We start from the raw sequence: 13046 nt of genomic DNA on the forward strand, positions 1-13046 counted from the left end.
TCTGGAAACCGCTGAAATGTTCTCTGTATCTATGAGTTTGTTTCTGTTCTGTTTCTTATTTTGTTCTTTAGATTCTACATGTAAGTGAAATTATATGGCATTTGTCTTTCTCTGTTTGACTTACTCCACTCAGCACAGTACCCTCTAGGTTCATCCATGTTGTTGCAGATGGCAAGATTTTATTTTATTTTTATGGCTGAGTAATATTCCATTGTATATAGGTACCACCTCTTCTTTATTTATTTATCCATCAGAAGACACCCAGGCGGCCTCCATATCTTGGCTATTGTAAATAATGCTGCAATAAACATACGAATTCTCATGTCCCTTCAAAGTAGTGCTTTGGGTTTCTTCAGATAAATACCCAGAAGTGGGATAAGTGGGTCCTTCTTTGTCTCTTGTTATAGCCTTTGTTTTAAAGTGTATTTTGTCTGATATAAGTATTGCTACTCAAGCTTTTCGTTTGTTTGTTTCCATTTTCATGAAACATCTTTTTCCATCCCTTTTAGTCTGTGTGTGTCTTTGGATCTGAAGTGAGTCTCTTGTTGGCAGCATATGTAAGGGTCTTGTTTTCCTGTCCATTCGGCCACCTGATCTTTGACTGGAGCATTTAATCCCTTTACATCTAAAGTAATTGTTGATAAATATGTAGTTATTGCCATTTTATTATCCATATATTTGACCTTTTTTGCCCCTTTTCTCTTCTTCTTAAAGAAGTTCCTTTAACATTTCCTGTAATACTGGCTAGGTGGTGATGAACTCCTTTAGTTTTTTCCTGTCTGGGAAGTTCTTTATCTGTCCTTCAATTCTAAATGACAGCTTTGCTGGGTAGAGTAATCTTGGTTGTAAGTCCTTGCTTTTCATCACCTTGAATATTTTGTGCCAAGCCTTTCTGGACTGTAAAGTTTCTATTGAGAAATCAGCTGACAGTCTTACGGGAGCTCCATTGTAGGTAAGTAACTGCTTTTCTCTTGCTGCTTTTAAGATTGTCTCTTTGTCTTTAACCTTTAGCATTTTAATTACGATATGTCTTGTTGTGGGTTCCTTGGGTTTATCTTGTTTGGGGCTCTGACTTTCCTGAGCTTGTATGTCTATTTCCTTCACCAGATTAGGGAAGTTTTCAGTCATTATTTCTTGAAATAGGTTTTCAAATCCTTGCTCTCTTTCTTCTCCTCTGGTATCCCTATGATGCAAATGTTGGTATACTTGATGTTGTTCTAGAGGCCCCTTAAGTTGTCCTCATTTTTTGGATTCTTTTTTCTTGTTGCTGTTCTGATTGGGTATTTTCTGCTACCTTACCTTCTAAATCACTGCTTAAATCCTCTGCTTCATCAGATCTACTATTGATTCCTCTTAAGGTATTCTTCATTTTGGTTATTGTATTCTTCATTTATGACTAGTTCTTTTTTTATGTTTTCTATCTCCATTTTTATGTTTTCTATCTCTTTGTTAAAGTTTTCATTGAGTTCATCTACTTTTCCCCTAAGTTCATTGAGCATCCTTATAACCAGTGTTTTGAACCTACATCTGGTAAATTGCTTGTCTCCATTTTGTTCAGTTCTTTTTCTGGAGCTTTGTTCTGTTCTTTCATTTGGACATGTTTGTCTCCCATTTTTGGCTGCCTCACTGTGTTTGTTTCTATGTATTAGGTAGGGCAGCTATGTCTCTTGGTCTTAGGAGAATGGCTTTATGCAGTAGGTGTTCTGTGGGGCTCAGTGGTATAATCTCTCTGGTCACCTGAGCTGGTACTCCAGATGTGTCCTTTTTATGGGTTATGTGTGCCCTTCTGTTGAGCCTTGGTTGCTGTTTGCACATGAATGGGCTGATTGATTGTGAGGACAGACTGGTGACTACAGTGGAGAAGTCATTGTGCAGGGGCTGAACCTAAAGAGCTTTAGCAGGGCTCTGGTGTTTGCCCAGTCTGCCTTTTGGGTGTGTCATCCTTGGCTGTGGACCGGGGGTGTGTTATGGCTCAGAAGGAAGCTGATCACAAGGCATGCAAGCTGGGACCTCCTAAGAGGGACTCCACCACAGACTGAATTCAGCCACAGTCTGTGTCCTGCCTGGGGCCACCTGGCATGAGCCACCAAGCAATGCACAGATTGCTGCCACCCACACAGGGCTTGGATGTGCTTCAAGGGGCCAAGCTGCAAACTGGAGGCTGGCTGCCGATAGTGCTGGGCTTGAGGCTGCTCAGCAAGAGATGTGGGGCACACTGAGGTGAGATGCTGCTTGTTTAGGTTTTGTGAACCTTTGAGAAATTTTAGGAAAGTCTGCAGCATGAGCCAAGACAGGCCATTTGTATAGAAAAGCCACTGGAAACAGCTTGGGTGAGCTTGCAGATTAAGTGGGGCTGGGTCTCAGGGAATCACCAGGGCAGGGCAATCTGAGTTAGCCAGGTTGATGGAGACTCAGACATTGCGGCTGTCTGTGTCTGCATGCTGGGTTGGGGAGGGCTCAACCTCTGCCAGCACTTCTGTCTGGGAGAAAGCTACCCCTCCAACCTTTGCCCTGAAGCCAGACAATTCAGTTCCTCCCTGTCCCTGGTGACTTTCAAGCTGCTGCCCCAGTGCTAGAGCTCAGAGTGAGTCCGTCAGTGAGTAAGTCTGTGCACAGGCCCTTTAAAAAGAATGTCTGTGACTCCAGCCACCTTCTGTCTCACTCAGCCTCAATCTCTGCTGGTTTTCGCAACCAGAAGTAGAGGGGACTTCTCTTCCTGGCACTGGAATCCTGCACTGGGGAACCCAGTGTGGGGCTGGGACCCCTCGCTCCTCAGTGGAGACCTCTGCAGGTGAGATATTCCTCCAGATTCTCAACTGCCACACACGGGCATGGGACCAGCCTGATCCATATCTCCGCCCCTCCTACCAGTCTCGAGGTGGCCTATTCTGTGTGTCCTCAGTTGTAGGATTTCTGTTCAGCTATATTTCAGGCGACTCCCAATTATGGCTGTTCCATAGTTTAGTTCTAATTTTAATATGATTGTGAGAGGAGGCTATCACAGCATTTATCTACTCTGCCATCGTGACCGGAACTCATTGAAAGTGATAATACTTGAATAAGCTATTCTCTCTCCAATATTTGCAGTCAATGTAGGAGATGGAGAGACTGTGGAGATTTGATGTTATTGAAGAGCCGAGGGTGCTGAGGTGGCCAATGTTGCAGACTCCAGTGGAGATCCAGGGCCAGGCCATAAATGTGCAGCAGACCTGTAGTGATTTCTTGAAGCAGAATTCCCTCTTCTCCAGGAAAGCTTAGTTTTGCTCTTATGGCCTGCAAGGCTTGGATGAGACCAACCTACCTCATGGAGAGTCATCTCCTTTACTTAAAGCACCCTAACTATAGATGTCAGCCACACCCACAAAGGCCTTCACAGGGACATCTCCATGTGTACATGATTGAGTAACAGTCACTAGAGCCTTGCAAAGTGGATACAGAAAACCAACCAAATTGGTATCATTATTGTTAATTTTCATTATTTTTGTTATTCCCACTTTATAGATAAGGAAGCAGAGGCTCAGAGGGTGCCACTGTCTGGGGTTCACAGCTGGTCAGGGAAGAGCCAGAGTCCCCCACATGTACCCCTACCTGGGCCACTCCTAAGAGACCAGGCTGCTTGGTCAGGTATTGGGGAGATGTAGCTACTGAACCAGACCCTCAGACTGGAATGTCTACACAGGCCAGCTGGCTCAGACGGAGGGTGGCCAGCACTCCTGGTGTCAGGGCCACTGCAAAGGCAAGATATAAACAAACTGGGCAGCTGTGGTGGCTCTGCTGGGCCTATGCCCTGGATATATGTCACTTGAGTTTGATGAGAACACGTGTGAATCAGTCAATGCATGTAAAACTGTTTCTGCTTAGAAAAACAGAAGTTCTGACAATGCTGGGCTTGCATCCTTGAAGAGCAGCCATTGGATAGAGCTGGGGGATGTCCCTCGCTTTGACCGTGGACAGCAGACAGCTCAGCCCCAGCCCTCCACTTCCTAGACTCAGAGGTGCTGTCCCTCAATGAGGATCTTGTCCCTCATCTAATTACCCCATCTGGTCCTTAAAGATGAGGCATTGGAGAGCCTCCACTGGGGGCTGGGACACTATAATGAGCCGGGGGCATCTGACCCCCTACCATCACTCTCTCCTAAATGCTTTGCCACTAAGGCAGAGCACTGTTTGGTTCTGCATTTTCACCTGACTTACTAGTGACTTTTTCCCTAATGAGGAATTCTATCTCCAAATGCTATTTGATTTTGTTATGTCAAATGGAATGAAATACATTGGTGAATCACTAAATTCAAACATATTAGAAAAGATAGCATTCCCTGGCATCTGATGAATCAAATGAACTTTTTAATTGATGTAAAAGTTGATTGATGTGAACAAATCAAAGAAATGAGCTCTTTTCGATTTGCCTCCGAGTAGGAAATTAAGTGACTTAAATGAGCTTTGAATGAGTCAACATCAAAATGCACTAAATGTGGAAAGGTGAAATTTAAAAGTTCTAATAGTACTCTTGTGTTTGGGAGAAAGCGAGGGAGGTGAGGAAGTACAGGTGGGCCTCTTCCTGCCCCTCAAAATGCAGCCCTTTCTTCTACCCAGGGACCTGGGGCTACAGAAGAGCCCAGCCAGGCCATCTGGACATCTGGCCACAATAAGGTCTTTGAGGGGAGACCAGAACTCTGGGAAGGCACATGGGATTAACCCAGGATGAAGGGCTCTAGGGGGTAAAACAGGGAGAGAGGAAGGGAGGGTTTCTGTGAGGAATGAGCCTATGCTAGTGTCCTGGGGCCACCAGAACAAATGATCACAAACCTAGTAGCTTACAGCAACAGAAATTCATCCTCTCACAGTCTGGAAGCCAAAAGTCAAAATCAAGATGACACAGGGACTCACCCTCTCCATAGGGTCCAAGGGAGGATCCTTTCTGCCTTTTCTAGCTTTTGGGGGCTCCAAATGTTCCTTAGCTTGTGGGCAAATCACCCTTCTCTGCCTCTGTCTTTACGTGGCTTCTTCTCTGTGTGTTTTCTCATAAGGACACCAGTCATTGAATTTAGGACCTACCCTAACTCCAAAATGATTTCATCTTGAGATCCTTTAATTAATTATACCTGCAAAGACCTCATTTCCAAATAAGGCTACATTCCGAGGTTCTGGGTGGACATGAATTTGGGGGAACACCATTAGGACCATGCAGTGTCCTGCTATGCGTCAGGCCCTTGAGCACTCGAGAGCTTATGATGGCCACAGAGCTCCAGGAGGAGGGCTTCCTGGAGAAGGTGGCAGGGCTGTGCTTCCCAGAGAGCTGACACATGTCCCCCTTGGGCTCTTAGACCAGCATGACTTGGGGCACAATTTAAAACTTAAGAATTATTTATTTCATTTAATATTATTGGCCCACAGTTGACCGTGGATAACAAACTGTGGAAAGCAAAACCATGGACAAGGGGAGACTACTGTACTAAGTGAAAGAAGCCAGTCTAGAAAGGCTACATCCTGGGTGATTCCAACCCTGTGACATTCTGGGAAAGGCAAAACCATGGAGACAGTAAAAACATGAGTAGTTGTCTGCAGTTGGAAGAGTGGGGGAGGGATAAATAGGTGAGGCACAGAAGATTTTGGGGGCAGTGACACTACTCTGTATGATACTATAATGATGGATGCATGACATTTGTCTAAACCCATAGAGTATACACCACCAAGAGTGAATCTTATTATAAACCATGGAAGTTAGTTAATAACAGTGTATCAGTATTACCAATATCATTATAACATCAGTAATAACAAATGTATCATGAGGATGCAAGATGTTTATAATAGAGGAAATGGTGTGTAGGGGGAGAGGGGTACATGGGAACTCTGTGCTAGCTGCTTCATTTTCTGTAAATCTGAAATTGCCTTATGATATAAAGTCTATTAATTTTTTAAAAAAGACAAGGGGCTAGTTTCTGGGTTTCAGGCTGCAGCCAGGCCACTGCAGTCTGGCCACAGAGGTGTCTGTGGGAGCCACTACCCCAGGGCTCTGTTCCCGGCACCTCAACCCCCCAGACCTCACTCTCTTCTGGATCCTGAGGCCTGTGTGTTGTCGCCTTTGATTTATAGCCAGAACTTGCACCTTGTCACTGCCCCCGAGTGTCCCACGTCACTCTGGCAATCAGCAGAGTTGATTACATTACTCTTGTCCACCACTGGCTTATTAAATTGCACTTGATTGAAGCACCTCCAAGCAAGCTCCCTGGCATCCTCAAGGGCAAGGGAGGAGCCAAGAATCATGTGGAGGAGGGCACTGCTCTCGATTCCCACCCAGGGAGCTCCAAGTAGAGGCAAAGATTAACTTCAGCCCAGGCCCCTCGTAGAGTAAGGGTGAGTCCTGCCTGCTCCAGACACTGGCCAGTCCATTTGGTTGATCTGACAGCTTTATCCTTTTGCTGAGGTCCAGCTGAGGTCACCATCTTGCCTGGGAGGGATGGTCACTCTTGGCCCAATGTCTCCTTCCCAGATAACCTAGGCTGTGGGTGAGGTGGTGATATCACTTATCTGGTCACGGGGTGTTGAGGATACAGTGCAGGGGGAAAAGTACTCACAGAGGCTCAAGGCCATATTGTGGCTAACATCTACTGGCACCAGGCCCACCCTGGCTAGAATCTGTTAACTGGTCAGGGGCAGTTGGCATGTTGAAGGAGTATGTGTGCAGCTTGCTTTGGGGCTAAATCCTCTGCCCATTTGCTTGCTTTGGTTTGCAAGAAAGACTAGCTCTTGCTAAAGCACTGTTTGGCGTGGCAAGAGCCTGCACGTACCAGGCAGTGCCCAGACTGGAGACGCACCTGCACCTTCTCTCTGTTCTCTAATCGGGGATCCTCTTCCTCCTCACTCTCATCTTTCTCTGGATTAACTGGCCACACAATTTGCCAAGGCCCATGCAAGATGAGAACACAGGGCCCCTTGCTCAAAAATCAGGAAAAAATGCCATTAACAGTAATAATGCTGGAAATGTTTTCCTTTCTTTTGCCATCTCTTCCAATTTGTGATGTTTTCATTTGGTTATTTGATGTTCTAAGTAAAGGAAAATTAAATATTTAAATTATTAGCATGAATTTTATCATTCATCTCTACATTGTGTGATGTCACCTATAAATGCAACTCTAAGAAATTTCTGTGGTCAGTGAAATCACCCAGTTGCTCAATGTGTATGTCACGGGTAGTAGATACACATATATTTTGTTGTTACCAGATCAGTAGAAACTTGATACAATTCTACCACAGCTGTTCTAATTTCACTTCTTGATTTGCATATCCTACAGCTCTTGGCCTTGGTGAGTAAGGAAGGACTTGGGGAACAGGGCACTGTGGCGGGTCATCATTTTGGTGTAACCGGCTCCTACAGGAAGTAACACAAGTAAGAAAGGATGTGAAGGGGTCCCTGGCCATACGTTTCTTAGAACACTGCTTTCTTCCTGCGTGTTCTGGTTCCGACAGAGATCATGGTCCCTCACTATCAGCTGCCCTTCCTCTCTCTCTTACTTAGTCGTAGACACAACATCCTCACCTGTGTACTAGTGTACTGAGTTGAAAAGTGTCCCCCCCAAATTCATATCCACTTAGAACCTCAGAATGTGACCTTATTTGGACATAAGGCCTTTGCTGATGTAATTAAGGATCTCAAGATAAAATCATCCTGGGTTTTAGGGGGCCCTACACTCAATGACTGGTGTCCTTAAAAGAAGAGAAGATGAAGAGACACACGGAGGTGACACAGAGACACACAGAGGAAACAGCTGTGTGAAGATGGAGGCAGAGGTTGGAATGATATGGCCATAGCTAGGGATTGCCCAACACCATAAGCTGGAAGAGGCAAGAAACAAATTCTTCCCTAGGGCCTTGGGAGGGAGCGAGGCCCTGTGGACACCTTGATTTCAGACTTCTGGCCTCCAGATGTCAAGAGACTACACCTCAGATGTGTTAAGCCTCCAATTTGTGGTACTTTGTTATGACAGCCCTAAGATATCTTAGACCAGGGGTCCCCAACCCCTGGGCTGCAGAAAGGAGCAGTCCGTGGCCTGTTAGGAACCGGGCCACACAGCAGGAGGTGAGCAATGGGAGAGCAAGCGAAACTTCATCTGTATTTGCAGCCACTCCCTAGCGCTAGCATCACCGCCTCAGCTCCACCTCAGATCATCAGGCATTAGATTCTCACAGGAGCACCGGTCCCTAGTGGCAAAAAGGTTGGGGACCGCTGCCTTAGACCTTATACTGATCTTGCTGAACTCTGTGCGTAGTGAGTCCATCAGAACTGTGTGCTCAGGGGTATGCTCATGGATACTACTTGCTCATGGGGTGTAGTGGACATGCGTATCACACCTACGTGCCACTGTGCCATCAGATGTCACTTACAAAACACTGGCACAAAGGTGAAATTATTAAGAATATCGAGATGGTCACATGAAAGCATTCAACCAAGCGAGGGGCCCTGGGCGACTACACGGGTCGCATGCTATATAGGAAAACGCGCTTTCTCTACTGCAACACTCTGCTCTTGGAATACTCTCCGTGCTTCACTTCTGACACCGGATGTAGCTACACGTCAAGCTATCCTCAGGCACCAGCTGGGAGTCCTACAACTTAATTCTGACAGTATGTCCCTGGAGATAGCATTGGATCCTACAGAGTAAGGACTCAGTTTCCAAAGACTGCTCATACAGGAAGCAACTTCAGATGCCAATCACCAGTCTAGGTGGCTTCCTGTACTCCTGAGCAACCAGCTACGGACGCATGCAAGAATGGAAAGGGTGTTTATTCAGAGCTTGCTGTAGCCAGGGGCCAGCCACCATCATCTCATTTGATAGAGACTTGAAGCCAGGTTGGGGAGGGAGAAATTTTGGATGGAAAAAGAGCTGGCTGCAGGAGTGTTCTCATGGAGCTTGTCCCCTATGTGACGTGTTTGGGAAGCACATTAGACTTTCTCTTACTGGTCCTGGGTTGGAAATGGGGGCAATGCACAGTAGCTGCTGTCACTGACCAAGTCCTGATTATTCTGGACAGAAGCTATGGTCTGACTTCCTGCTGGTTGCTGCACATCATGGGTTGGGTCCCCTTGTCATATGTGGCTGGCCACTGTTTGTATATTCAGTTTCTTATCCCTAATGGGCCACCTTCAGACTCCTGGAAAAAAGACCCTGTCAATCAGCTTCTCCCTGTACCTGGAACTCCCCTTCTGGCCACCTCCTTTGGACATTTCCTGTCCCTGTCCCCTGGGGGTTCAGCATGATGAAGGTGGACACCACTCAAACCCACCAACCCAGTCAAGGCCTGTAGGACCTACTCTGACTCCTGTAGCCTGTGCTGGGTGGGAGAGCCACAGTTCTGTCTTGCCACATCGAAAATACTGGAGCCATCTCTTGGCTGTGTTGTCCCTTTCTATGTCACAGCACTGCCCTCTCCTCATCGCCTGGACTTCAAACCTCAGGTTACCATCAACCCCCTCCATCTCCCAGGGTTGGATGTTTCTTGTTTGTGTGTTCAGGAGGGCAGCACTTGCACATTTTCTCCCCAAGTCCCAGTTCCTAGAAAAGCTTGAGCTCAGGGCAGGCACTTGGCACATCTTTGCTGGATCAATGATGCTGTTTGCAAATGGGGCAGTAATAGACCCATTTCATGTCACGGCTAATTTTGGAAGCTCATCACCTTCTTTCTCTCTTTAATGTTCCACTTTCACACCCCACTGCTAGGTCAGTGATGAGGTACCTGATGCCACATGGCCCAAGTGCCAGATTTGGCCCTGCTTGATGGGCCAGTGTCTCACACACAGGTGGGGTGGCCCTGGAAATGGTTGTGTTGCCTGTGAGGATAGGCTTCAGCTGCTTTTCCCACCCTACCCAGGCTGAGCCTGTAGCAGTGGCCTGAGGGCCACCCAGCACAGCCAGTGGGGAGGTAAAGAAGACCAGTCCCACCTTATGGGGGGACTGCAAAGTCACCCTAGAGGCCTCTTTTGGGATGATCTAGGCCCTGCCAGATCAGAGGCCGGGCCTGGCCTCCCAGGGACAATCTGTCAAGGACGAGGCAGGTCCCAGCTAGGCTGCACAGGGCCACACCTAGGACACTCCAGCTCACCCAAGATTGGACAGCCTATGCCTGTTTCCACCACACCCCTGCAGAGCCCCTCCATTCAAGGGACAGCAAGGTGTCCTGAGCAGGCACTGGCCTGGGTGTCCAGAGACTCGGATCCAGCCCACCTTTGCTTTCTACCCTGCCCTTTGCCCTCTCTGATCCTCAGTTTCCCCATCTTGAAATGAAGATCTAGGATCTGCAGAATTCTGCTCTCCTACCCCTAGGCTGCAGGGTGGGGAGGAGTTCAGTATGCTGGACAATCGAGCTAGCCTAGTGTAAGTGCACCCCCACTTGGTGTCTGGCCTCTCTCTTCCTTTTCATGCCCCATGTCTGATGGCACATGCCCTGCACCTGGGGGTCTGGCCACTGGGCTCTGGCTGTCTTGACTCTCTGGAGTGCCCAGGAGAAAGTCACTAGGTAGTGCACATCTGAGAGGCCCTAACCTGACAGGCTCCGCCTCCTTCTCTAGGCAATCCCCAACTGAGCCAATTAGAGCATCCCCAGGATACAGGCTCTGCCCCCTCCAACTGAGCCAATCAGAGTGCTCAGGATGGATCTAAGGCCACACCTGGGCGGTACAACCAGAAAGTGAGAGAAGAGAGTTTTGGAGAGGGGGGGCCAGGTGGAGGTCCCAGCCATGCCCTGGGGGGTACAGGATGCCAAGTCTCTTTGGGTGCAGTCCACCCAAATTCCTCCTTCTCCCCTTCCTGGGGCCAGGCTTTTGGCCCCTTTACCAGGGTCTGGGTCTCTGGTCCCCACTCCATCTTCATGCCTGGACAGTGCCCTTGTGGGTTGAGCCTCACAGCACCTCACCTCCAATTCTGAAGGCTGGGTAGCCTGGGAAGCTGCATTTTAATGTGCCTTTATTTTAAGGAAGTGCCCACTGAAGCCTGAGACCATGACCAGGAGGGTCAGCCCAGTAATATCCAGGCCCCTAGGTGTTCAGACTATGCAGAAGGCCCTATGCCTCCTATGAGTCCACAGCGGCTTCTGCAGGGTGGTGGGTGGCGGAAGCTTACTCACCAACATTCATACCTTCTGCAGCCACAGCAGACATCACCAAGGGGATGTGGTCTGGGGGCAGCTGGTGACTGAGGGGTAAATAGCCCATGTGGGGCAGCCAGGGGAACTTCCCAGAGGAAGGGGCATTTGAGCTGACAGGTGAATTAACTGGGGAAAGGGAGGCAAGATGCACTAGAAAGGGGTACAGCCAAAGCAAAGTTTCAATGGTGGGGGGCAGCATGGCCCATCTGAGGGAGTGGAGGGAAGGCTAGGTTGGCCATAGGACAGGGAATGCCTAATAGCCTCCAGGGCCCGCCCCAGCCTGGGGACCGTCTTGGGGATACAAACAGGGGGCCTCTGGGTATTTCCAGGTGAACTGGAGTCAGCCTCTGTTGCTTTTGAATAATCATGGGAGACTCAGCACCAGTGGCCAAGCCTGGTATGGGCGGGAGCCGGAGTGGCCGGGTTGGGGAGAGGGGCAGACTTTGTGTCCAGCAGCCACTGGCTTTGGCCTCTGGAAAGAGGGGACAATAGGCCATGGCAATAGCTCATAGCTAGGGTGAGGGTATCCATGTGAGGGGTCCAGGGATCTTTCCTGGGGAGTCTATCAGGCCACTGTCCTGTTTCCATGGCTACCAGCTGCTGCTAATCCTTTCCCTCCCCACCACCCGTGCTGGTGTGACCTCTGCAGAGTGTCCCCAAGCTTCACCTCCCTTGATCCTCCTATGGCTCAGATCCAGGGCTGAGAGGTGAGGGGGCTTCTGCCAGGAACACAGGGCAACAAGGGTAGGCGGCCTCATGGTGGACAGGCCACCTCTCTGGCACCCTTTCTCCTTTCTCAAGGATGGCCCAGGTGAGACCACTCAGGTGTTAGGGTGTTGGGAGGACCCAGCCTGATGCTGGGCTATAATTGAACCAAGCACCCACCCACAGGGCTGTGTCCCTGCTGTGCACCAGGCACTGACTCCCACATGGGACTACACCCCCAGGACAGTGGAATTGCAGAGGCTGCTCAGGGAACCCTAGAACTTAATGGAGGCCTCTGGATTCAGTGGGCAGAAGCTAGACAAGCACGGCCCCTGGCTCAGGTGTGCACATAGGCTTCCCTGCCCCACCCCCTGGCTGGACAGCCATGTGGCCAACTCACTCACCTGCTTCACCAGTGGTCCCAGAAGCAGAGCCTGGGTCTGGGGGGCTCGATTTAGGAGGGACTCTAGGAAACAGGAGAGGGGAGTGGGATGTGTGAGACTGGACAGGGTGTGAACTTGTGCACAGCTCAATCCAGGACACATTGCCTCCCAGAATGGACCCCCAAAAAGATGGGGCTGGGCATACATACTAGCTCTTGCCCTCACTGGTTAGGGTTTCCTTGTGGGGATCAGGCTCTTAAATTTCCTGGCCGGCTTCTCATGGGGACATAGCTTCCCCAGAGAAGGAACTCCAGGGAAAATGTGTATGAAGCAAGACAGCGTGAATCCGAGGAGCCAGAGCCCACAGGACTGCCCACAAGTGGGCCACCAAGCATACGTGCCTGCCTCCACGAGCTCACCACACCCCAACCCAGAGACACTTTGAGCCCCGTGCTTGTGAAGGACAGAGCTGACCACTCAGGTTGGAGTGGCCCATGAGCATGTTCTCAGGAACAAGTCCTGTGGTCCCCACTGTGCTCAGATCCCCAAGGCCCTCCCTCCTTCATTCTCAAGGTCAGGTCACACCCCTTGTTTGGCCTGGCCCTACAATTTTGGCCCCTTTCCCACAGGCCACTCCATCGCCCAACGTGTGCTGTTTCCTCTGTTGAGTCTTCCTTACCTGGTCATCCTCCCTGGAGTCAGGCCCTTCCTTAAGTGGCTGTCCCTGGCCTTCCTGTCCCCACACCTTTCTCTTTCTCATCGCCTTTCTTCTTTCCACACGATATTTGTGACAATCTAAAAGTATCTTTGTCTACAGCC

This window comes from Pteropus vampyrus, unplaced genomic scaffold (genome assembly GCF_000151845.1).
Source record: "Pteropus vampyrus isolate Shadow unplaced genomic scaffold, Pvam_2.0 Scaffold303, whole genome shotgun sequence".
Classification (NCBI taxonomy): domain Eukaryota; kingdom Metazoa; phylum Chordata; class Mammalia; order Chiroptera; family Pteropodidae; genus Pteropus; species Pteropus vampyrus.